Raw genomic sequence first — 24,426 nt, 5'->3', positions numbered from 1 at the left:
TAAATAAATAATTTTTTTAAAACGAGAGAAAATAAAGGTAACTGCTCAAGATCAGAAACTTGGTGGGTAGTCGGGGAAAGGGTGGTCCCTGAAGCCAACAAGATCCTTCCAGTATATCACACTGCCTGCCTACGAGGCAGGACACAGATTTATTTATGTAACCTATTACTCATTAGAATATTCACAGGCAATACAAGGAAGCAGGTTGTTGGTTACAGTGATATAATATTTTTTTTCTCAAATTATCACTGTAGTTGTTACCGTGTCTAATAATTACAAATAAACTTCCTCAATGACTATACCAGTAACATTGACTTTGTGGTTGAGCTGAAACGTACCTTTGCATTTCCTATAGTGAAAAGTTTGTTAAACAAATTAACTGTGTAGACAAGACTACTGAGTGGAAAGGCTGTATTCAATCCCTTTAGAGGCAACCTTTTACAAACAACATGCAAACACTTGATATGCCAAATATAAGCACTAAATCAGTACGCTGATAGCAAACATTTTTATCTGTTTGCTACAAGTGGTTTCCTGGGTAAGACATTGTAAGTCTAATTACAGATGCTACATGTTTTCGAAAGCATGAAAACCTGATTTAGATCACGAAATTCCTACTGTTTTCTAAACAAATCAAGCTGTTCTTACTTCATTGTAATTGTTAAATTTGACTATTTCTAAAATAATAGGAGTCTAGCCTAACCATGTCATTTTATGAGTTAGGAAACTGAGGCTCAAAAGCTTCGGTGATGGAAATACACATCCCCTGGTGACATTCAGTTTATGCCACAGTCTTGAGCAGTTTGTCTCATGAGTACAAAGAAGGTTCAAAGTCACTGGCACTTTCCTGCTGCTGCTGCCACTATAAGCTTCTAATTCTGCCATCTATTTGTCCTACACCAGTTTGGCTGGTATGATCAATTGGCACCCGGCAGACATTTCAACCTCCTTCTCGTGCGTATCCCGTACCGCAGAAGCTAAAAAGCTAAAAAGTACGTTCCCCAGGCGGAAGTGAGGTGGAAACCACCTTCCTCTTGCTTCGGCGCTACCACTGGTAAGCACGATCCTGACGACGTGGGGGGTTCATGCACCCAAGACCTGGGGTCTAGTTGGCCTGGTGAGCGTAAAGAGGCCATTGTAGCCATGGAAACTAGATTTCAGCTGGGCATCCGATCACTACGGTAGCAGGCCCTTACTCCTCACTTTCTTCCTCACTGCACTATGTTGTCTAGTCTCCCAGGACTTCCTTTCTCCCAGTGTCAGCTACTCTGGGCTACCCTAGGACAGCTGGAGAAGCCAGGGCTCTGCGCCCTCCTTGCCCCCTGCACTCCCTGCAAATGAAAGCTGGTGGGAGCCCCGGGAGATCCAAATCTTTTCTTGCAAAAAAGCCCAAACACAAAACCATACATCATTTCTGGAGGAAAAAAAAAATGTATCTTCCTCATAATACAAAAGCTTCCGTGAAGTTAGATCGCGTAGGAAAAAACTATGGATTCCTTGAACACTTTTGTACTTGACCTGTAAGAAACAGGGAGAAATGAAATGTTTCTAGCGTGACCACAGTGCTGTCTTAGAAAGATAGATCTAGCAAGAATTAGAGGAGAAGAAGGTGGAATCAGGTAAGCTATGGGGGAGGCTGTTTTCATAACACATTGTGCGTTCATTCACTTGATATACATTTATTAAGCTGTTATTACTCCCCACTCATCGCACCACATGCTGAGGATACAGCCGAAGCCAGACTGCCCCTGCCTTCGAGAAGCTTACAGTAACCAAGCGGGAGATGGCAATCCAGCAGAGTCAACACTAAATAGAGGATACTCTGAAGACACAACCAGAACAACCAGAGAAAACAACATGTAAGTTGACACCCGAAGGATGAGTCGGGAATCGGCCTGGGGAAGGGGTGGGAAGAGCCCCTCGGGCAGCAGGAAGAGCAGTTCAACGGAGTTCGGAGTTCAAAGTTCGGAGGCGAGGGAAAGACAGCTTCTTTGAGGAACTGAAAGTTCAGTGTATCTAGAGCCTCTGAGTTGAAGGTGGGGAAGAGGAGGATGAAATGGGGAGAGATGAAGTTGCAGAGAGAGAACGAAGCCTTGGAGGGCTTTCCAAGCCTGTTAAGGTGTTTCAGATTTCTCTGGGGACCGACAGGAAGCCACTTAAACAGCACAGTGAATAATTACGTTTGCTTTGCAGAAATTTATTCTGGCCGCCATATGGGAAATGGACAACCTAGGAGGAAACTGGAGGTTGAGAGACCAGCTGGGAGGCTGCCGCCAAAGGCCAGGGGCAGGACAACGATGGCCTAGATTCAGGCAGCGGCAGATGGCGATGAAACAGATGAAAAACACCTTTCAAAGAGGAATCTTCAAGGCATCCCTTTGTACCATTCTTCTAAGAAATGATTTTGCTTTTTCAAAATCAGGTAAGTGGATGGGGCGCCTGGGTGGCTCAGTCGGCTGAGCGTCCGACTCTTGATTTCGGCTCAGGTCATGATCTCACAGTTGGTGGGTTTGAGCCCCGTGTCGGGCTCTGTGCCGACAACGTGGAGCCTGCTTCGGATTCTCTCTCTCCCTCTCTCTCTGCCTCTCTGTCTCAAAATAAATTAATTTAAAAAAATTTTTAAAGATCACGTAAGTGGAAATGTGGATTTTGACACACCTCTCATTGTGCACATTGGAGTGCCTAACCACTGGCTACCTATTAAGACACCAAAATGAATGGCTTATGGCCACAGAGAATAAAACTGATTTTTATAGGGTAGTCTTGCAAAATTAAATCAATTATGTGATGCCAAATGTCTATCTCATTTCTCCAACTGAATTCTTAATTTCTGTTTTTTTAATATGAAATTTCTTGTCAAATTGGTTTCCATACAACACCCAGTGCTCATCCCAAAGGGTGCCCTCCTCCATGCCCATCACCCACTTTCCCCTCCCTCCCACCCCCATCAACCCTCAGTTTATTCTCAGTTTTTAAGAGCCTCTTATGGTTTGGCTCTCTCCCTCTCTAATTTTTTTTTTCCTTCCCCTCCCCCATGGTCTTCTGTTAAGTTTCTCAGGATCCACATAAGAGTGAAAACATATGGTATCTGTCTTTCTCTGTATGACTTATTTCACTTAGCATCACACTCTCCAGTTCTATCCACGTTGCTACAAAGGGCCATATTTCATTCTTTCTCATTGCCACGTAGTACTCCATTGTGTATATAAGCCACAGTTTCTTTATCCATTCATCAGTTGATGGACATTTAGGCTCTTTCCATAATTTGGCTATTGTTGAGAGTGCTGCTGTAAACATTGGGGTACAAGTGCCCCCTATGCATCAGTACTCCTGTATCCCTTGGGCAAATTCCTAGCAGTGCTATTGCTGGGTCATAGGGTAGGTCTATTTTTAATTTTTTGAGGAACCTCCATACTGTTTTCCAGAGTGAATTCTTAATTTCTAAAAGGCAAGGGTTGTGGTGTGAGTTGACGTAGAGAGAAAGGAAGGGGAAGCTTACCAGAAAACCTTATAAACCGTGGGAAGGACTTTTGTCTTTATCTGAAGCATAATGGGAAGTTATGGAGGGATTCTAGGTAGGGAATTCACAGAATCGGCATGCATTTTTTTTGTTCATATATTCAAAAATATTTTATTTTATTTTGAGAGACAGAGAGAGAGAGTGCATGAGCATGGGAGGGGCAGAGAGAGAGGGAGAGAGAGAATCCCAAGGGGTGCTGTTACCATCTCAGAGCCCATCTCGGGGCTCGAACTTGAGAACTGTGAGATCAAGACCTGATCTGAAATCAGGAGTCGGATGTTTAGCCAATTGAGCCACCCAGGCGCCCCTATGATGGATATTAATTCCTTAACTGTAATATATGTCACACACATTTTTTACTGCTCTACTGCCTGTCTTTTTTTTTTTAATTTTTTTTTTAACGTTTATTTATTTTTGAGACAGAGAGAGACAGAACATGAACGGGGGAGGGGCAGAGAGAGAGGGAGACACAGAACCGGAAGCAGGCTCCAGGCTCCAAGCCATCAGCCCAGAGCCCGACGCGGGGCTCGAACTCACAGACCGTGAGATCGTGACCTGAGCCGAAGTCGGACGCTTAACCGACTGAGCCACCCAGGCGCCCCCCCCCCCTTTTTTTTTTTTTAATTCATTGTTGGAAGAGAGTGTGTGAGCGCCAGCAGAGGAGAAGCAGAGGGAGGGAGACAGGATCTGAAGCAGGCTCTGAGCTGACAGTACAGAGCCTAATGAGGGGCTCGAACTCACGAACTGGGAGATCATGACCTGAGCCGAAGTTGGATGCTTAACTGACTGAGCCACCCAGGCACCCCAATGTTTATTTTTGAAAGAGAGAGAGACACAGAGCATGAGCAGAGGAAGGGGCAGAAAGAGAGGGAGACACAGAATCCAAAGCAGGCTCCAGGCTGTCACCTCAGAGCCCAATCTACTGCCTGTCTTTAAATTTGTAGTGTCTTTTTGGGGTTCCTGGGTGGCTCAGGTGGTTACGTGTCCAACTCTTGGTGTCGGCTCAGGTCATGATCTAATAGTTCATGGGTTCAAGGCTCTATGCTAATGGTGCAGAGAGTTTGCCTGGGATTCTCTCTCTCCCTCTCTTTCTACCCCTCCCCTGCTCTCTCTCTCTAAAATAAATAAACTTAAAAAAATTTTTTAATGAAAATTAAAAAAATAAACTTATAGTGTCTTTTAAAATGGGACAGCAGGTTTTAATTTTTACTTAGTCAAAATTACAAATATTTCCCTTGATGGTTTGTGAACTTTTTTCTTGCTTAGGATGAGTGACTCTGTAGCAGGTTTATAAACACAATCCCTTATGTATCTTCTTTTAATATTTTTAGAGATTTTTTTTTACAGTTACACTCTTAATCCATCTGGAATTCCTTTTTGTTTATCATAAAGTATGGGTCCTTTTCCCTACTGGATAACCAATTGTTCCAACCCTTCTAACTGACCAAGCTATCCTTTGCCCACTGATTTGAAATACTACCTTTATCATACATTAACTACTCATATAAATAAGTCTATATTCAAATTCCCCATTCAGTTTCATTGATCTGTTTTTTCATCAGTACCATATTATTTTATTTATATAGTTTTATTTATTTATTAAAAAAATTTTTTTTAAGATTTATTTTTTTCTGAGACAGAGCACGAGTGGGGAAGGGGCAGAGACAGAGGGAGACACAGAATCTGAAGCAGGCTCCAGGCTCCGAGCTGTCAGCACAGAGCCCGACGTGGGGCTTGAACTCACAGACCGAGAGATCATGACCTGAGCCGAAGTTGGATGCTCAACCGACTGAGCCACCCAGGTGCCCCTATTTATTTATTTTTTAAAGAACAGCCTTCACTGTTTTTTGTTTTGAGAAAGAGAGAGAGGAGAGAGAACGGACAACCAGGGGAGGGGCAGAGAGACAGGGAGGGCGGGGAGGGGGGGACAGAGGATTCAAAGCCGGCTCCGTGCTGACAGCTGAGAGCCCGATGGGCTTGCATTCACGAGCGATGAGAACATGACCTGAGCTGAAGTTGGACGCTTAACAGACAGAGCCACCCAGGTGCCCCCACTTATATAGTTTTAAAGAATATTTCATATCTAGTGAGGTGTTATCTCTAACTGGTATTATTGCGATTTTTAAAATTCTGTATGAAAAGCTGCATCCCTTCATTACGTGACTAGTAACACGCCCTCCATGTTACCATGAAGACCGAACTGGCTTCTTGCTTGAACACTCCTTGCTAGGGAAGAATACCAATTGAGTCCCCCACCACTGCAGCTGGTGCAGCCAAGTCCCAGGCATCTGGGGAAGTAGCAAGGACCCATGTGTCTCCTGTGTTTCAGGTAAACCCCCAACTGGGAAATGTGCCCTCGTATAAATCTCTAACTGGTGTTATTAAATTCTAGTTCTGAGATTCAACCCTCCTCTTCTGTTAAAGAATCCCTAAGGTCCACTGTCTGCTTGCATCTGTCATTACAAAATCTCAATGCACATGTTACAGTTCCCAGGTTTACTAGAATTTTTTCTATACATTTTAGGTTGAGAAGAGATTGTAATCTTTAAAATCAGTCGGTCTTGGGGTGCCTGGCTGGCTCAGTCGGTAGACTATGTGACTCTTGATCTCAGGATCGAGTTCAAATCCCACACAGGGCACAGAGATTACCAATAAACAAACAAACAAATAAATCAGTCCGTCTCAAATGACACCCTGCTGTTGGATCCTGGGACACATCCTGTCAGCCAACCTTTTCATGGGTTCTAGATCCTGGTGAATTTCTAATAATACTTCTTTCCTTTTTTTGGGTCTGGATTTGGGAGTCTTTACATGTTAATTTTGTTTTGTTTTATTTTTTTAAGTAATCTCTACCCTCAACATGGGGCTCGAACCTACAACCCCCCAAGATCAAGAGTCTCATGCTCTACCTACTGAGCCAGCCAGGGGCCCCTTTCCATGTTAATTTTGATTAATCTCTAGCCACCTTCATCAGACTATGGAAGTGAGGTATCTCCAACTTGTTGTATTTAATTGAATGTAACCAAATGTTAGCTTTGCTTTTATTCTTTTTTTTTTTTTAATGTTATTTTATTTTTGAGGGGTGGGGGGAAGGGCAGATAGAGAGAGAGGGAGACACAGAATCCGAAGCAGGTTCCAGGCTCTGAGCTGTCAGCACAAAGCCTGATGCCCGGCTCGAATCCACGAGCCATGAGATCTGAGCCGAAGTCAGAGACGCTTAACCAACTGAGCTACCAAGGCGCCCCAGCTTTGCTTTTATTCTGACAGGTGGGCAAACTCTTCCCCACCGTTAGAATTTAAGGAGCAGAAGAGTCTGACTTTGAAGCAACTTTTGAGTTGCTTTTAGAAAAATGTTTTTCAGTGCCTTCAGACAATTAAGACGGTATCTGTATGAGTGAAAGCTCTAAGTGAAGCTAACTTTGTAGCTAGAAAAAGAGGGGTGGCTTGATTGCTAAGACTTGCCTAATGCATTTTTTTTAAACTGGGAAAATGAAATATAACATCTTTTAACTTGAAAAAAATAGCACGATATTAATCTGATCAAGATGTGACTTTTAAGTTTTTACCATTCATCAAAATCCTTATCATTTTAACTATACTAAGGATTTTTTTTAATGTGAAAAACCATAATAGAAATTAGTTATAAAAATAGCCCCTGTCAGTAATCCTTCATGCCTGGAGTCTGCCACATGTACAGAATTTTGAAACTAATTAGACTTCATTTTACAAAAGGAGCTTTTTTAAAGAAAGCACTCATTTACATACTAATGAGACAAGTCATTTGCATGTTCATTGAATGCCTCACAAGTTCCCAAACTCATTTTGCCCTGTCTTGCAGAGCTCCATGATATATTTGTACGTTTCCCCTCCTCAGTCCTTTACTGGGGCTATAGCAGCTTTGTCTCTTGCCTGAAATTTTTCGCCTGCAAACTCCAATTCATCTATCAAGATCCAGTTCATTTAAAAAAAAAATTTTTAAACATTTATTCATTTTTGAGACAGAGAGGGACAGAGCATGAGCAGGGGAGGGGCAGAGAGAGAGAGAGAGAGAGAGAGAGAGAGGGAGACACAGAATTTGAAACAGGCTCCAGGCTCTGAGCTGTCAGCACAGACCCCAACGTGGGGCTTGAACTCACACCCTGCAAGATCATGACCTGAACCAAAGTCAGACGCTTAACCGACTGAGCCACCCAGGTGCCCCAATCAAGACCCAGTTCAAACGTCACCTCCTCTGAGAAGCCAACTTTTACTTTCCCGGGAAGAATTGGTCACTTTTCTCCTAGTAGACTGTCCTTCCCTCTCTTTGTATCAGTTGACTCGCTTACCTTCCTTTCAAAACTCCGAGTTCCTCACCCCCAACAATGCTCTACCGCAGTTGTGCTCCATAAATGGAATGGATGAAGAAATATGAAAAGCTGAGATTTTCTTACCTTTCTCTTCTTGGTATTCCAGTCCTTATTCTTTTCTCTAATATGCTCGCAGAATGTTTTCCATAATAATAATGTGTTATTTTTGCCAGTGTTTTGCATTTTTTTAAGCAGTTTCATTCATCTGTTTCTTTTCAGCCTTTCAACTATCTTTTGATGGGCAGGTAGGTTCTCCATCCCCCCATTTTACAGAATCCTTAAAAAAATTTATTTATTTATTTCTTTTCAATTTAAATCCAAATTAGTTAACGTATAATGTAATCATGATTTCAGGAGTAGAATGTAGTGATGCATCATTTACATATAACACCCAGTGCTCGTCCCAACAAGTACCCCACCCCCCACCCAGCACCCCGCTAGAGACCCTCAGCTTGTTCTCCATAGTTAAGAGTCTCTTATGGTTTGTCTCCCTCTCTGTTTTTATATTATTTTTGCTTCCCTTCCTTTATGTTCATCTGTTTTGTATCTTAAATTCCACATATGAGTGAAATCATATCATACTTGTTTTTCTCTGACTTATTTTGCTTAGCATAATATACCAGTTCCATCCATGTGGTACAAATGGCAAGATTTCATTCTTTTTGATTGCCAAGTAATATTCCATTGTGTGTGTGTGTGTGTGTGTGTGTGTGTGTGTGTGTGTATACACCACATCTTCTTTATCCATTCATCTGTCGATGGACATTTGGGCTCTTTCCATACTTTGGCTATTGCTGATAGTGCTGCTATAAACATGGGGGTGCATGTGTCCCTTCGAAACAGCATACCTGTATCCCGTGGATAAATGCCTAGTAGTGCAATTGCTGGGTCGTATGGTAGTTCTATTTTTAGTTTTTTGAGAAACCTCCATACTATTTTCCAGAGTGGCTGCACCAGTTTGCATTCCCATAAGCCGTGCAAAAGGGTTTCCCTTTCTCCACATCTTCACCAACATCTGTTGTTGCTTGTGTTGTTAATTTTAGCCATTCAGACAGGTGTAAGGTGGTATCTCATTGTGGTTTTAATTTGTATTTCTCTGGTGATGAGTGATGTTGAACATTTTTTCATGTGTCTGTTAGCCATCTGTATGCCTTCTTTGGAAGTGTCTATTCATGTCTTTTGCCCATTTCTTCCCTGGATTAATTTGTTTTTGGGATGTTGAGTTTGGTAAGTTTTTTATAGATATTGGATACTAACACTTTATCTGATATGTCGTTTGCAAATATCTTCTCCCATTCTGTCATTTGCCTTTTAGTTTTGCTGATAGTTTCCCTTGCTGTTCAGAAGCTTTTTATCTTGATGAGGTTCCAGTAGTTCATTTTTGCTTTTGCTTCCCTTGCCTCTGGAGACATGTCAAGTAAGAAGTTGCTGTAGCCGAGGTCATAGAGATTGTTGCCTATTTTCTTCTCTAAGATTTTGATGGCTTCCTGTCTTATGTTTAGATCTTTCATCCATTTTGAGTTTATTTTTGGGTATGGTATAAGAACGTGGTCCAGGTTAGTTCTTCTGCATGTCATTGTCCTGTTTTACCAGTACCATTTGCTGAAGAGACTTTTTTCCGTTGAATATTCTTTCCTGCTTTGTCAAAGATTAGTTGGCCATATGTTTGTGGCTCTATTTCTGGGTTCTCTATTCTGTTCTATGATCTCTATCTTAAACATTGCACGATTTATTTATTATTATTTTAAATGTTTATTTAATTATTTTTGAGAGAGAAAGAGAGGGACAGAGCATAAGCAGAAGAGGGGCAGAGAGAGAAGGAGACAGAGAATCCCAAGCAGGCTCTGCACCATTAGCACAGAGCCTGACATGGGGCTCAAACTCACAGCCCATGCGTTCATGACCTGAGATGAAATCAAGAGTCGGACACTTAACCAACTGAGCCACCCAGACACCCCTTAAATATTGCACAATTTAAAATTTATTAAAAGAATCGCTTAAAAAAACAAAGTCTACTCTTAAAACTCCAACTTTGAATTTTTTTTAAATGTTTATTTTTGAGAGAGACAGAGACAGAATGTGAGTGGGTTAGGGGCAGACAGAGAGGGAGACACAGAATCGGAAGCAGGCTCTAAGCTCCGAGCCGTCAGCACAGAGCCCGACGCGGGGCTCAAACTCACGAACTGTGAGATCAAGACCTGAGCTGAAGTCGGTCGCTCAGCTGACTGAGCCACCCAGGCGCCCCTCCAACTTTGAATTTTTTTTAAACTCCTGCTCTGAACAATAGTATTTGTTGTAACTTGAAAAAAAAACATATATATAAATATATATATATATTTTTTTTACTCATACCCTAAGAATATATACAAAAATTACACTGGCATGCTTCATACATTTTTGGATGAACCCTGTCCCTTTGTAATATCTACATGAAAAAGTGTACTAAATTACAAAAAGGGAGAAAGCAGTACCAAAATATGTCCTTGATTATTAGCCATTTCTTGAACTGGTGCAGGCAAAGGCATGAATCTTCCAAAATGATTCATCTCTTGATTTGGAACTTGGCATATATTGTTCCACATAACTAGTATTCCCAGAATTTCTTCCCTTGTTCCTCTTTTCTTCTTCAACTCTGTGTTCTCCTTGGATAATCTCAGCCCTTCCTATGGCTTCACCTTCCAGGTGCCGATTTAGAACTGCCAACATTTTAACTCTAGCTGTGATCAAAGCTCTTCCCTAAAAATTCCCTGAGGTTACTTGGTATCGTCCAGATCTTCATCTCTGGCCTAGTTTGTCCCACAGCATCTTTTCCGATCTTTTGGTCACCTGTCTTTCCCTTTTTTTTTTATTTTTTTATTTTTTAATGTTTATTTATTTATTTATTTATTTTGAGAGAGAGAGAGAGAGAGAGAGCACGCACAAGTGGGGGCAGGACAGAGGGAGAGGGAGAGAGGGAGAATCCCAAGCAGGCTCCATGCTGCCAGCGCAGAGCCTGATCCCATGAACCATGAGATCAAAACCTGAGCTGAAATCAAGAGTCAGACGCTTAACCAACTGAGCCACCCAGGTGCCCCATGTCCTTCTGTAGCCCATTCTTCACACCGAAGTCAGGTTCCCTCCCCAAACCAAATCTAGCAGTCCAATTTCCTTGATTAAAAACCTTCCCTAGAAAAAAGACAAATTTCCCACGCAGAAGAATTCCAAATAATTTATGTAGACACTCCAGCCTTAGGAAGGTGAAGCTTAACACACACACACGTACACATGCCTCTTGAGGGTGGGCTGCACTGACTTCTTTCCGAAGAGAAGAGTATGGAAATTGTGGGGCCAGGAGTGAGAGGAGTAACTTTACAGTGGAGAAACCTGGCAAACACTATCTCAGCCAGGTGATCAAGTTTAACATCACCAGTGATAAGTCATGTTGATAGCACGTTCCCTTAATATGATGTGGTAGCAATGGTATTTTACCTCTGTGGTCTTCTTCACAGAAACGCATAACATCTATCTTCGTGAGAAAAACACAAGACGATGGGGCGCCCGGGTGACTCAGTCAGTTAAGCGTCTAACTTCGGCTCGGGTCAGGATCTCACAGTTCATGGGTTCGAGCCCCACATGGGGCTCTGTGCTGACAGCTTGGAGCCTGGAGCCTACTTTGGATTCTGCGTCTGCCTCTCTCTCTCTGCCCCTCCCCTGCTTGCGTTCTCTCTCTCTCTCTCTCTCTCAAAAATAAATAAACATTAAAAAATGTTTAATTAAAAAAAAAAAAGAAAGAAAAACACAAGACAAATTCCAATAGAGGGACATTCTACAAAATACCTGACCAGTCCTCCTCAAGACTGTCAAAGTTATCAAAAACACGGAAAGTCTGGAAAACTGTCACAGACAGTTGGGCCTGAAGGAGACATGATGACTAAATGTTATCTGGTATTCGGGATGGGTTCTTGGGACAAGAAAAAGACATTGGGTAAAAACTAAGGTAATCCTAACAAACTAATATATCACTAGTGATTCTTTAGTTGTGATAAGTGTGCTAAACCAATGTGAGCTGTCAGCAATAGGGAAAGCTAGGTATGGGGTATGTGAGAACTCAACTATCTTCACAACTTTTTTTTAAGTAGGCTCCATGCCCAACGTGGGGCTCGAACCCACGGCCCCAAGATCAAGAGTCGCATGCTCTGTCGACTGAGCCAGGTGCCCCTATCTTCACAACTTTTATGTAGACCTGAAACTATTCTAAAATAAAAATTTTATTTTAAATTTTTTAAGGAGAAAAAACACAACCTCTGCTGGCTACCTCTTACCTTGAGGATAAATCCAAATCCGATATTATTGGCATTGGAAAACTGTCCACAACGTGGCCTCATCCACTATTTCATACTAATTTTCTGCCACTTCCTACATGTCCAGCACTCCACTCTCAATTAGCTTTTCACCATTCTACAAATGCACCGGGTTTCAGCATATTTTGTTGGGTCAATGATTAGATGTGCCCACAAAGTCTTGTTTAACCCAAAGACATGGTATGTGTTAGTCATACTTATTCTAAAAGATATTGGGTTTGCTAAGCCTCTTGAAAGAGCAAAGTAAACTGTTTTGTCCAGTACCTTGCAATCACGCCGACAACCTCCCATAAATGTCTTCTGGCTCTACCTCTATGGGACATTGGCCTTTCAAAGAATTCCAGTAAGATCAGGGTTAAATGTTAATAAAGAGAAAAAAAAAAACAATTCTGGTCTCAATTTTATAAGTTGTATGGTATAATCTCAATTTTGTAAAAACACAGAAAACAGAAAGGGTGTTTATGTCCAGGAAAAGAGAAAAAGAACAGGAAGGAAATCTCTTAAAATGCAAAACTATGTATATTTGCAAGTGGTGGATTATACACAATATTTTCTCTCTTTTTTGTACTTGCCCATATTTACCTTAATAAAGTAATGAAATATAACCTACATACAAAAATGTGGCTCATACATATGTGCTTTCTATTTCAAAGTCAGGAAAAGACCAACAAATACAGTGTGACTGCCATCTACATCAATAAAATAGAACCTCATGGAAGTTTTTCACAGGCAACCCCCTTGACCACGACCCTCAATCTCCTCCCCAGATGTAACTCCTAGTTCCTGATAATCAAGTCCTTGTTTGTCACGTTTCTTTGTTTCTGTTTTACCGCTAGGTTTGCATCCTGCGTTTGAGTATTGGCTGAATGGAATCATACTGTTTGGGTTCTCTCTCTCTCTCTCTCTCTCTCTCTCTCACACACACACACACACACACACGCACACAGACACACACAAACACACTCTCTTGCTCTTTCTCTTCTCTTTAACATTATGTTTTTGAGATTTCATCTATGTCACAGTGTGGAGCTGTGTATTTTATTGCTATAGCACATTCATTCCATTGAATAAATATTCCACAGTATGTATTTCCATTTTACCATAGATGCACTCGGGGTTTTCATTTGGGCACTATTACAAATCATGTTGCCATGAACATTCTTAAGCATTTATCTTGTTTACAATGTTCATGTGTCAGTTTTTCCAGAGTATATACATAAAGAAGTGCTGACCTCAGGCTGTGTTTGCCTTCCATTTTATTAGATAATGTCAAACTGTTTCCTAAAGCATTTCTACCAATTTATAGTCCCACCAGCAGTGTATGAGTCTTCCTATGATCCACATTATTGTCAAAAGCTGATATTGTCGGGGCGCCTGGGTGGCTCAGTCGGTTGGGCGGCCGACTTCGGCTCAGGTCACGATCTCGCGGTCCGTGAGTTCGAGCCCCGCGTCGGGCTCTGTGCTGATGGCTCAGAGCCTGGAGCCTGTTTCCGATTCTGTGTCTCCCTCTCTCTGACCCTCCCTCGTTCATGCTCTGTCTCTCTCTGTCTCAAAAATAAATAAAACATTAAAAAAAAATTAAAAAAAAAAAAAGCTGATATTGTCATTTTTTTGGATTGGCGTTCTTTGAAAAGACTGCACATTAAATTTGTTGCCAATTTGGAGGGTTTGTAGTGGTATCCCACTGTGACTTTAATTTGCATTTCCCTTATTGCTAATGAGGTTAATGACTGTTTAGCATGTTTATATTTAAAAACAAAGACAGAAAGTGAAATTTAAGTAAATATACCATTTACAACACCCACAAAAATTTATCATACTTTTCCCTTTTTCCTGGAAGTTCATGGCACTTAGAATACTTTAATTCTACTTACCTACTTTTCGATTTATATTCACGATGGTTAAATACTCTGGTTTGCCCAGCAACATCCCGGTTTATGCCTGTTGTCCCTGTGTAATTATTAATATCTCCGCCTTTCACTCTCAACCATTTCTGGGTTGTATACAAAATAATACAGTCATCCTACTTGCATTTCTTTGTTTTGTATATTTTTATTTTCTTGTTTCTGTCTGTCTCTGTCTTGTTTTAAAATTTCTTTATTTTTTTGACAGAGAGAGAGGGAGCAGAAAAGAGAGAGGATCCTAAGCAGGCTTCACACTGTCAGCTCACAGCCTGACACGGGGCTCGAACTCATGAATTGTGAGATCATGACCTGAGCCAAAATCAAGAGTCAGACCCTTAACCGTCTGAGCCACCCGGGTGCCCCTGTCTCTCTCTCTATATATATATATTTGTGTGCGTGTGTGTGTGTGTGTGTGTGTGTGTGTACATGCATACTGGATATTTGGTGTCCTCCTCAAATTCACATATGGAAGACTTAACTCCCCAGTATAATGGTATTAGGAGATGGCACCTTTGGGAAGTAATTAGGTTTAGATGAGGTCATAAGGATGATGATATGATTGATTATTAACCCCATGATATGATTATTACCCTTTTAAGAAGAAGAGGCCCCAGAGCTTCTCCCCTGCCATGTGAGCACATAGCAAGAAGGAGGCCATCCTCAAACCAGGAAGAGGGCCCAGACTCCACCAGAACCCAACCATGCTGGTATCCTGATCTCAGGCTTCCAGCCTCCAGAACTGTGAGAAATAAATTTTTGCAGTTTAAGCCCCCTCACCCCCAGTCTGTGGTATTTTATTATGGCAGCCCAAGCTAAGTAGCACAGATGTATGTGTCCCATACGACATTATAATACTGTTACATGCAGCCAATATTCATTTAGATTTACCCGTGTATTTACCACTTCATTAGCCTGTAATCTTTTTTGTGTCTCTGATCTTCCTTCTGGAATCTTTTTTTTTTTTTAAACTATTCTCTATGCCCAATGTAGGGCTTGAACTCATGACTCTGAGATCAAGAGTGGCAGGCTCTACCAAATGACCCAGCCAGGTGCCCCTGGGATCGTTTTTCTTTTGCCTGGAGAACTCACTTTAGTATTCATTTTAGTGCAGGCCTTACAGAAACTCATTCTCTCAGTTTTTGTTTGTCTTCAATCTTGAAGAATATTTTTAACGGGCATAGAATTTTAGGTTGGCTGATACTTTATTTCAGCATAGTGAAAAAATCTGCCTTCCAGGTTTCCGTTTGTTTGTTTGTTGAAAATTCACCTATGAATCTAGCCATTACTCCTTTGAAATGGTCTATTTCCTTTTCTTTGCTGCTTTTCAGATTTCCTTTGTCTTTGGTTTTCTGAACCATAGTTTTGCTATGATGTGACTGCTTTGAATTTCTTTTATCTCACTTAAGATTCACTGATATTTTAGAATCTGTGGGTTGTTATCTTTCAACAGGTCTGAAAGATTTTCAGCCAATTTTTTTTTTGAGAGAGAGAGGGTGTAAGTGTATGAGGGGCAGAGAGAGAGAGAGGAGGAGAGAGAGAGAGAGAGAGAGAGAGAGAGAGAATCCTATGAGGGGCAGAAAGAGAGAGAGAGAGAGAGAGGGAAAGAGAGCAAGAAATGGGGCTCACCGGAAGCAGGGCTTATGTTTTGCTGAAGCGGGGCACGAGCTCACCTGATGAGGGACTTGAATTCATGAACTGTAAGAGCCGAAGTCAGATGCTTAACTGACTGAGCCACCCCAGGCGTCCCAGCCAACATCTCTTTATGTATTCATTCATTCATTCATTCATTCATTAACGTTTATTTATTTTTGAGACAGAGACAGAGCGTGAGTAGGGGAGGGGCAGAGAGAGAGGGAGACACAGAATCCGAAGCAGGCTCCAGGCTCCGAGCTGTCAGCACATAGTCCGGCGCGGGGCTCTAACTCACGGACTGTGAGATCATGACCTGAGCCAAAGTCGGACGCTTAACCGACTGAGCCACCCAGGCGCCTCTTTTTTGTCCCTTCAAAAAAAAGTTTATTTATTTATTTTGAGAGAGAGAGAGAGAGAGAGAGAAAGCATGAGCACGAAAGCAGGGGAGGGGCAAAGAGAGATGGAGAGAGAAAGAATCCCAAGCAGGCTCCAGACTGTCAGTGAGGAGCCCAACGCAGGGCTAGATGTCGGACCAGATGCAGGCTTCGAACTCACGAACCATGAGATCACAACCTGAGCTGAAACCAAAAGTCAGAAGCTCAATGGACTGAGCCACCCAGGCGCCCCTCTCTTTTCCCTGCTATTCTTTCTGAGTCCAGGCAAGCATTCCTGCAGAGGTAAAAGCAGTGGCAGGTTGACTTCTGGTTCACTTTTGTCCCAGTTCAGTGTGGTCAAGGTCTCCTATTGGACTCCTCTACTTTGGCTTTCAAAACCAAAGCCTGATTCTGCAACTTAGTGTTTTACAGAATGCTTTTTTGCTTAGGGCAAAAGCAGCAAAAAGTGCCCTGTTTACCTCCCTGTCTACTTGATTTCTCTTAAATTTTCACCTGATTCTTAAAATCCTGTCGGCTTTTCGATGTTTTTATGAAGTTTGTCTGTTTGTTTTCATGAGGTTTTAAAAACAATATTTTATTTAGGCTTTGTAGTTGTTTTCATAAGGAGAATTGGTCCAAATATCATGGCCTATCACTGCAGAAATTAGAAGTCCTCTTTTCTTTATTTTCCAAAGTTACTCAGGGAAGGTAAAAAATTATCTTCTAAATTTAGAAACAAATGTTATTTTTTAAAATCATTTTATTTCGGGGCGCCTGGGTGGCTCAGTCGGTTGAGCGGCCGACTTTGGCTCAGGTCACGATCTCGCTGTCCGTGAGTTCGAGCCCCGCGTCAGGCTCTGGGCTGATGGCTCGGAGCCTGGAGCCTGCTTCCGATTCTGTGTCTTCCTCTCTCTCTGCCCCTCCCCCGCTCATGCTCTGTCTCTCTCTGTCTCAAAAATAAATAAACGTTAAAAAAAAAATTTTTTTAAAAATCATTTTATTTCAATTCCAGTATAGTTAACGTACAACATTATTAGTTTCAGTTTCAAGTGTGCTTTTAGTTTTTTAAAATTTATTTTGTTTTAATTCCAGTATAGTTAACATACAGCGTTGAAACAAATGTCATTAAAAGATTTTTAAAATTGAGATATAATATACATAAAGTGCACAAATCTTAAGTGTACAGCTTGATTAATTTTTGGGGCGCCTGGGTGGCTTGGTCAGTTAAGCGTCCGACTTCGGCTCAGGTCATGATCTCACGGTCCGTGAGTTCGAGCCCCGCATCGGGCTCTGTGCTGACAGCTCAGAGCCTGGAGCCTGTTTCAGATTCTGTGTCTCCCTCTCTCTCTGCTCCTCCCCTGTTCATGCTCTGTCTCTCTCTGTCTCAAAAATAAATAAACGTTAAAAAAAATTAAAAAAAATTTTTTTTTCACTTATGTCTACACCTGTGTTACCACGACCCAGATCAATACACAGGATGTTTCTAGCACCTCTAAAGTCCCTCTTGTATTCCCAGTCAGTATCCCATCTCCCAAGGTTAACTGCTGGAACTATAGATTAGTTTTGCCTTTAAAAAAAATTAGAAGAAACCCCAGATATCTCTGATAACCTCCTAGTCACCTAAATACGGTGGAGTTTCTAGGACTTTGATTGGTGGACGCGTCATACTCGTAATTTCGAGTTTATCTTGTTTCTTGTCCAGCGTCTCTTTTTCCCATCCTCTAAGTTTAGATGAATACCAATGTCCCAGATATATATTTTTTAATGTTTATTAATATTATTTTGAGAGAGAGCACGGGAAAAGGAGAGGCATAGAGAGAAGGAGAGAAAGAGAATCCCAAGCCGGCTCCACGCTGTCGGCACAGAGCCCAAGGCATGGCTGGAACCCACCAACCATGAGATCATGACCTGAGCTGAAATCAAGAGTCAGACACTTAACCGCTTAACCAACTGAGCCACACAGGCGCCCCACCAATGTCCCGGTTATTAATTTATTGACTCCGGGCTTCAAACCCACCCTTCTTTTCCCCACTTTGTAAAATTGGAGCCCGTCTCTACAAACCACAGTTCCTCCTTTGGCAGCGGGCTCGATGTTAGGCTCTGCCAATAGGGGGCGCTGGAGGACTTTTCTGCTTCCTGTTTGCTCATTCGTTTCATCTTCCCATTGCTGTGATTGGCTTGACTGGCTCAGGGAGCTACTGGTCCCTTCGGTGTTCTTTGTGGGGCGGGCTCCTCTTGACAGTTCTGCGGAGCTGCCTCCAGTGGGTTTCTTTCTCAGTCTTGCGGTGGATAATGAGTTCCTGCAGCAGTGGCCCCATCTATCCAGAGGTCTGAATCTCAGCTTAGCCGGGGCGGGAGTTGGGAGGCTCCTCGAAATTTCCAAGGTACTTCTTTGTTCACTTTTCCCTCAGCCCTGCAAGTGGTAGCCCCTTTCCTCAGTAGTTATTTCTGTTACGACTTTGAGGTCTCTACATTTCAGTAGTTAACCACCCTTCGCTTGGTTAACAACCCTTTATATTCAGTTTTCACTGTTAGGATCACTGGTGTGGTTCCTGTTTCCTGCCTGCACCCGGATTCTGCTTTTGATCTAATCCTCGCTTTCTGTATACCTCTCCCTTATAAATCTCCCCCCAAATCCATGACTTTGAAATTTATATCTCCATTTGTACCTTTCTCTAAGATTCCAGCTTAGCATGATCAGTTGTAAACTGGCTCTGATTTTCCTCCACTACCTCCTCCAACTGTCATACTGCGATTTATAATAAGAAATATATATTTGGTCTTCCACCAGTTCCTGGCACAGAGCTCCTAAAGCCCTTGGAATTTCCTGTGATAAGAGCCACAAAGGTGTCTTTAGTTATGTTAATGAGCGGCTTTTGGAAAGCCCTTAGGTAACTGAAATGGGGGCTGGTTGCTAGGGGAACCAACCTATGATTCGAGAGTTGGAACTTGGGATACCCACCCCCCCACAAACCTCCGGGGAGGGGAGAAGGGCTGGAAGTTGCATCCACGGCCGGTGACTGAATCAATCATGCCTGTATAATGAATCCTCCATAAAAACCCGAAGGGACTGGGTTCAGAGAGCTTCCCGTTTGGTGAGGAAGTGCGGGAACAGTGGTGCCCTGGAGAGGGCAGGGAAGCCCTGTGTTTCCCCATGCCTGGCCTTGTGTATGTATTCCATCGGGCTGTTCCCGAGTTACGTCCTTTTGTAATACACTGGCAGCCTAGTAAGTAAAATGTTTCCTGAGTTCGCCAGCTGCTCTAGCAAATTAACTGAACCCAGGAGGGGGTCCTGGGAACCTTTGATTTATAGCCAGTCGATCAGAAATGCAGGTGACAACCTGGACTTGCATTTGGCATCCCAAATGGGAGGTGGTCGTTGGGACCTCCGATTTGTGGCCGGTCGGTCCGAAGCACAGGTGATAATCTGGATTTGCGAGTGGCATCTGAAGTGTGGGGAATGGGCAGTCTTGTAGGACTGAACCCTTAACCTGTGGAATCAATGCTGTCTCCAGGTAGGTCGTGTCAGAATCGAGTTAAACTGTAGGATACCCAGCTGGTTGGTGTGGGGGGAATCTACTCACACACATTGAAATTGGTGACCAGAACCCTAATTACCCGAATTCCTTATTTCTGTCAAACACAGTGCCATCGTCCTGGACTGCAAGTCTCAAAGTCATCTATGATAGTGAAACCAAAAAAGAGGGAAGTATTGGTTATGACAGCCTATCTTTTAATTTTGTCTCTTCTACAACTCGTGTAATTGTCCCCCCCCGCCCCATCCCTTCCCATTAGGACTGCTTTAAGTTGGCTACTCATTACGGGCCTCCAGTTTATAAACTGTACACCTGTTCCATAAACTGTCCGCCCGTTCCATAAATTGTACACATATTCCATAAACTGAAGAAGAGCAGCTCTGATCATGTCATTCTGAAAAACCTGTAGTGACTCCCCATTTTCTAGTGAGCAATATCCAGACTCCATTGATCGTCATTCAAGGTCCTCTAGGAAACGGAATCAGCCTGTTTAACCGACTCACTCTGCTCTCTGTGCTTTGCTCCAGCCAAGTGGACTGATTTGCTCTTATGCACCTCACCAATTTCTTCACTTTTGTGCTCTTGCCTAAAAAAGCCCTTTGGAGCTTCTGCATGAAGTCTTCCCAAGTGCATCCTTTTGTCTAGAAAGAAAACCCTCTCTTCATTTGCTTAGCTCTCTGTGCACTCTTTTTTTTTTTTTTTTAATTTTTTTTTTCAACGTTTTTTACTTATTTTTGGGACAGAGAGAGACAGAGCATGAACGGGGGAGGGGCAGAGAGAGAGGGAGACACAGAATCGGAAACAGGCTCCAGGCTCCGAGCCATCAGCCCAGAGCCCGACGCGGGGCTCGAACTCACGGACCGCGAGATCGTGACCTGGCTGAAGTCGGACGCTTAACCGACTGCGCCACCCAGGCGCCCCTCTCTGTGCACTCTTGACCCACACTTGTTCTAGCATCTACAGTCGTATCCTAGTTTTCATGGGGGCAGGGGCAGTAATACCTGGCTGGTCGCGAGGTGGGGCCTGGAACTGACTCCTCCCTAGCTTGGGTGAGCTGGAACAACAAGGAGGGTGGACATATGAAGGGGTTTAAGGTCCAAGAACAATTATGGTGAGTCTAACAGAAACAGGGAATAGGGGACCCAGGACGATGTAGTCGGCATCCTCAACAAGTCACAGTAATTTGAAAGTGCGCATATGTAGCGTCAGCGAGCATATTCAAGAAGAACTTACAAGGCTCAATCTATTAGCTGCAGTTTGGAGACAGTTCCCTGGTTCAAGGACCCCAAGCCAAAGAAAAGACATTTTCTTTCACATACTGTAAAAGTTACTAGAACCAGAAACGAAGGACAGTGGCCAAGGTAGAATTCACTGATAAGCCCTGGAGCGGGGCTTGATCTCACAAACCAAGAGTCAGACGCTTAACAGACTGAGCCACCCAGGTGCCTCTGTTTTTAACTTTTAAAAAGGGTATCAAGGTGCGCCTGGATGGCTCAGTCGATTAAACGTCAGACTTCGGCTGAGGTCATGATCTCACGGATTTTGTGTTCGAGTCCTACGTTGGGGTCTGTGCTGACAGCTCAGGGCCTGGAGCCTGCTTCGGATTCTGTCTCCCTCTCTCTCTGCCCCTCCCCCACTCACCCTCTGTCTCTCTCTCTCTCTCTCTCTCTTTCAAAAATAAACATTAAAAAAATTGTAAATAAGTAAATACATAAATAAAAAGGGTATCAAGTTATAGGGAATATTTGCAGCCTTGATCTACTTAGTATTATATTGCTAAGCTTTGTCCTTATTGGTATGTGTTGTTGTAGTTTATTTATTTTGATGGGGTATAATAATCCGTTGTATGAATATACTACAGTTGATCAAATCTACTCTTCTGTCAATGAATATTTAGGTTGTTTTCAGATTTTTGATATTGTGAACAATGCTACTATGACCATACATGTACATGTCTCCTAAGATACTTGTATAAGAGTTTCTCTGTGATGGATTTAGGAGTAGAATTACTGGATCATAGAGCATGTGACTGTTCAACTTCATGATATAAGGTCAAACTATTTTCTAAGATGATTATATCAGTACACTCTCCTAACAGCAATATATAAGAGATTCTCTTGATGTATATCCTTTCCCACACTTGGTAGCCAGACTTTAAAATTTTTGCCAATAGGTGTGAAATAGCATCTCATTGTGGTCTTGTGATTTGAATTTCCTTAATCATTATTGGTGTTTAACATCTATTAACATGTCAGTTGATCATACGTGTTTTCTGTGAAGTGTCCATTTATGCCTGTCTTAGTGCCCCAAGGCTGCTATAACAGAATACCGTAGACTGGATGGCTTATAAACAACAGAAATTTATTTCTCATGGTTCTGGGGTCTGAGAAGTCCAAGATCAAGGTGATGGCAGGTTTAGTGTCTGGTGAGAACCTGCTTCCTGTTTCCTTTTTTTCCTCCCCCAGTGTTTATTTATTTATTTTGTGTGTCTGTGTGTCTGTGTGTGTGTGTGTGTGTGTGAGAGAGAGAGAGAGAGAGAGAGAGAGAGCGCGCACACGCAAGTGTAAGTGAGCCGGGGAGGGGCAGAGAAAGAGAGGGAGGGAGAGAATCCCAAGTAGGCCCCATGCTGTCAGTGCCAAGCCTGAAGCGGGGGTGGGGGGGGTGGAGGTGAGGGTGGGAGTGGGGGGGGGTGGTGTTGGTCTCAGGACCTTGAGATCCTGACCCAGCTGAAATCAAGAGTCAGATGCTCAACTGATTGAGCCACCCAGGAGCCCCTGGGGTCTTTTTTATAAAGGCGCTATAATCTCATTCATGAGGGCTCCACCCTCATGACCCAATCACCTCCCAGAGTCTCCATATCCTAATATCATCACACTGAGGGTTATTATTTCAACATATGAATTTTGGGAGGACACAAACCTTTAGTCCATAACAATATCTTTTGTCCATTTTCCTGTTTGGTTGCTTGTGTTGTTTTTATTCATTTGTTTTTTTTTGCTTTTTTTTTCTTTTTCAAATTTTTATTTAAATTCTGGTTAGTTAACATATGTTCTTATTCATTTGTAGGAGTTCTTTATATATTCTAGTTGTCTCGATTGCAAATACCTTCTCTTAGTTTGTAATTCGGGAGGACTATATCTGGGCTCGCTGGTCTATTCTAGTACCATATCATTGTCCTAATTACTATAACTTCATAATTAGTCCTGAGATCTGGGAGACCAATCTGTTCTACTTCAGAAGTATTCTGGCTATTTTTGGTTCCTTCCTTTTAAAGTTACAAAGCTGTTGTTCTCATCTGGGAATGATATTATCACCTTCTCCCCCGGGGACATTGGCAGTGTCTATAGTCATTTTTGATCATCACAACTTGAGGTGGGGAGATAGGTTTCTACTGGTATATAGTAGGTAGAGGCCAGGGATGCTGTAAGACATCCTCCAATGCAATACAGCACAACTCCCCAGGACAAAAAATTATTTGGCCCCAAATGTCAACATTAACATACAAGGGTAAGAAACCCTGATAGAAAGTTTAGAGTCAGCATATCAGGAAAGGAACCTTATTGGAATTTTGATTGGAATTGCCCTGAATCTACAGATTAATCTGAGGAAAATTGATTGAATATGAGAATCATTTCTAAGTATGTTTCCTTTTTTTTCAGAACCAACTTTCAGCTTTGCTAGTCTATTCTTTTTTTATTTCATTGATATTCTCACTTGCTTTTATTTTTTCTTTCCTTCTGCTTTCCTTGGATTTATTTTTATTTTTAAAACTTTTTTAAAAGTATTTACTTATTTTAAGAGAGAAAGCCTGAGTGGAGGAGGAGCAGAGAGAGAGGGGGAGAATCCTAACTAAGCAGGCTGTGTGCTGCCTGATGTGGGATTCAAACCCACAAACCATGAGATTGTGACCTGAGCTGAAATCAAGAGTTGGACATTTAACCTACTGAACCACCCAGGTGCCCCCCTTTTTTAAATGTTTTAGGTTGGATAATTAATTAATTTTAAATCTTTCCTGTTTTCTACCCTAGGCATCTATAAAAGTTAAGTTACAAAGCATGACAATAAAATTAATATCTGGGAACCAACCACTTACTTTTTGTTTTCTGATTCTGGACACTTCCTTATTAATAGCATATTTTGCCACTTCTCTTTTTGTTATCCGTTCTTGTCTTTAAAGGACTAGTATTTCTTCATGGGTAGGTGATCTTTTGTCTGGGGGTTTCTTATCTGCTGCTGTTGCTGTTAAAATACTGTGGCTGTGTTTTATCTGGGTCTTATTATTGGCTAGAGTCAACAAGTGTGGATTTAATGGTAGGAGTTATAGGGTTCAGAAAATGAGAAAACCTCATTTTTATCCTCAAGGATGTAAACATTTTATTCAGAAAGCCAACACTTAAAAAATAGATAAAACATAGCAAAAACAGAAAAATACTGTATAGAATTCTGTCTGATTGTATAAGCTACAAATTGGCAAAATACTCAGCCCAAACCTTATATCAATGCTTGTTTTAGCTCATGGAATATAGAATAAGGAGATCTTTAGCTGAGTTTCTAAGGTGCATAAACTGTTAGATTTACTTGTAGTATCGTTTTTTAAAATTTTAATGTTTATTTAAACAGCCTAGTTAAACAGCCTAGAGAGAGAGAGACAGAGCACAAGCGGGGGACGGGCGGGAAGAGAGGGAGACACAGAATCCGAAGCAGGCTCCAGGCTCCGAGCTGTCAGCACAGAACCCGATGCAGGGCTCGAACCCACGAACTATGAGATCACAAC

This window comes from Neofelis nebulosa, chromosome X, assembly GCF_028018385.1.
Source record: "Neofelis nebulosa isolate mNeoNeb1 chromosome X, mNeoNeb1.pri, whole genome shotgun sequence".
Classification (NCBI taxonomy): Eukaryota; Metazoa; Chordata; class Mammalia; order Carnivora; family Felidae; genus Neofelis; species Neofelis nebulosa.
The sequence above is the reverse complement of the archived record's forward strand: the minus strand, read 5'-3'. Positions refer to the sequence as shown.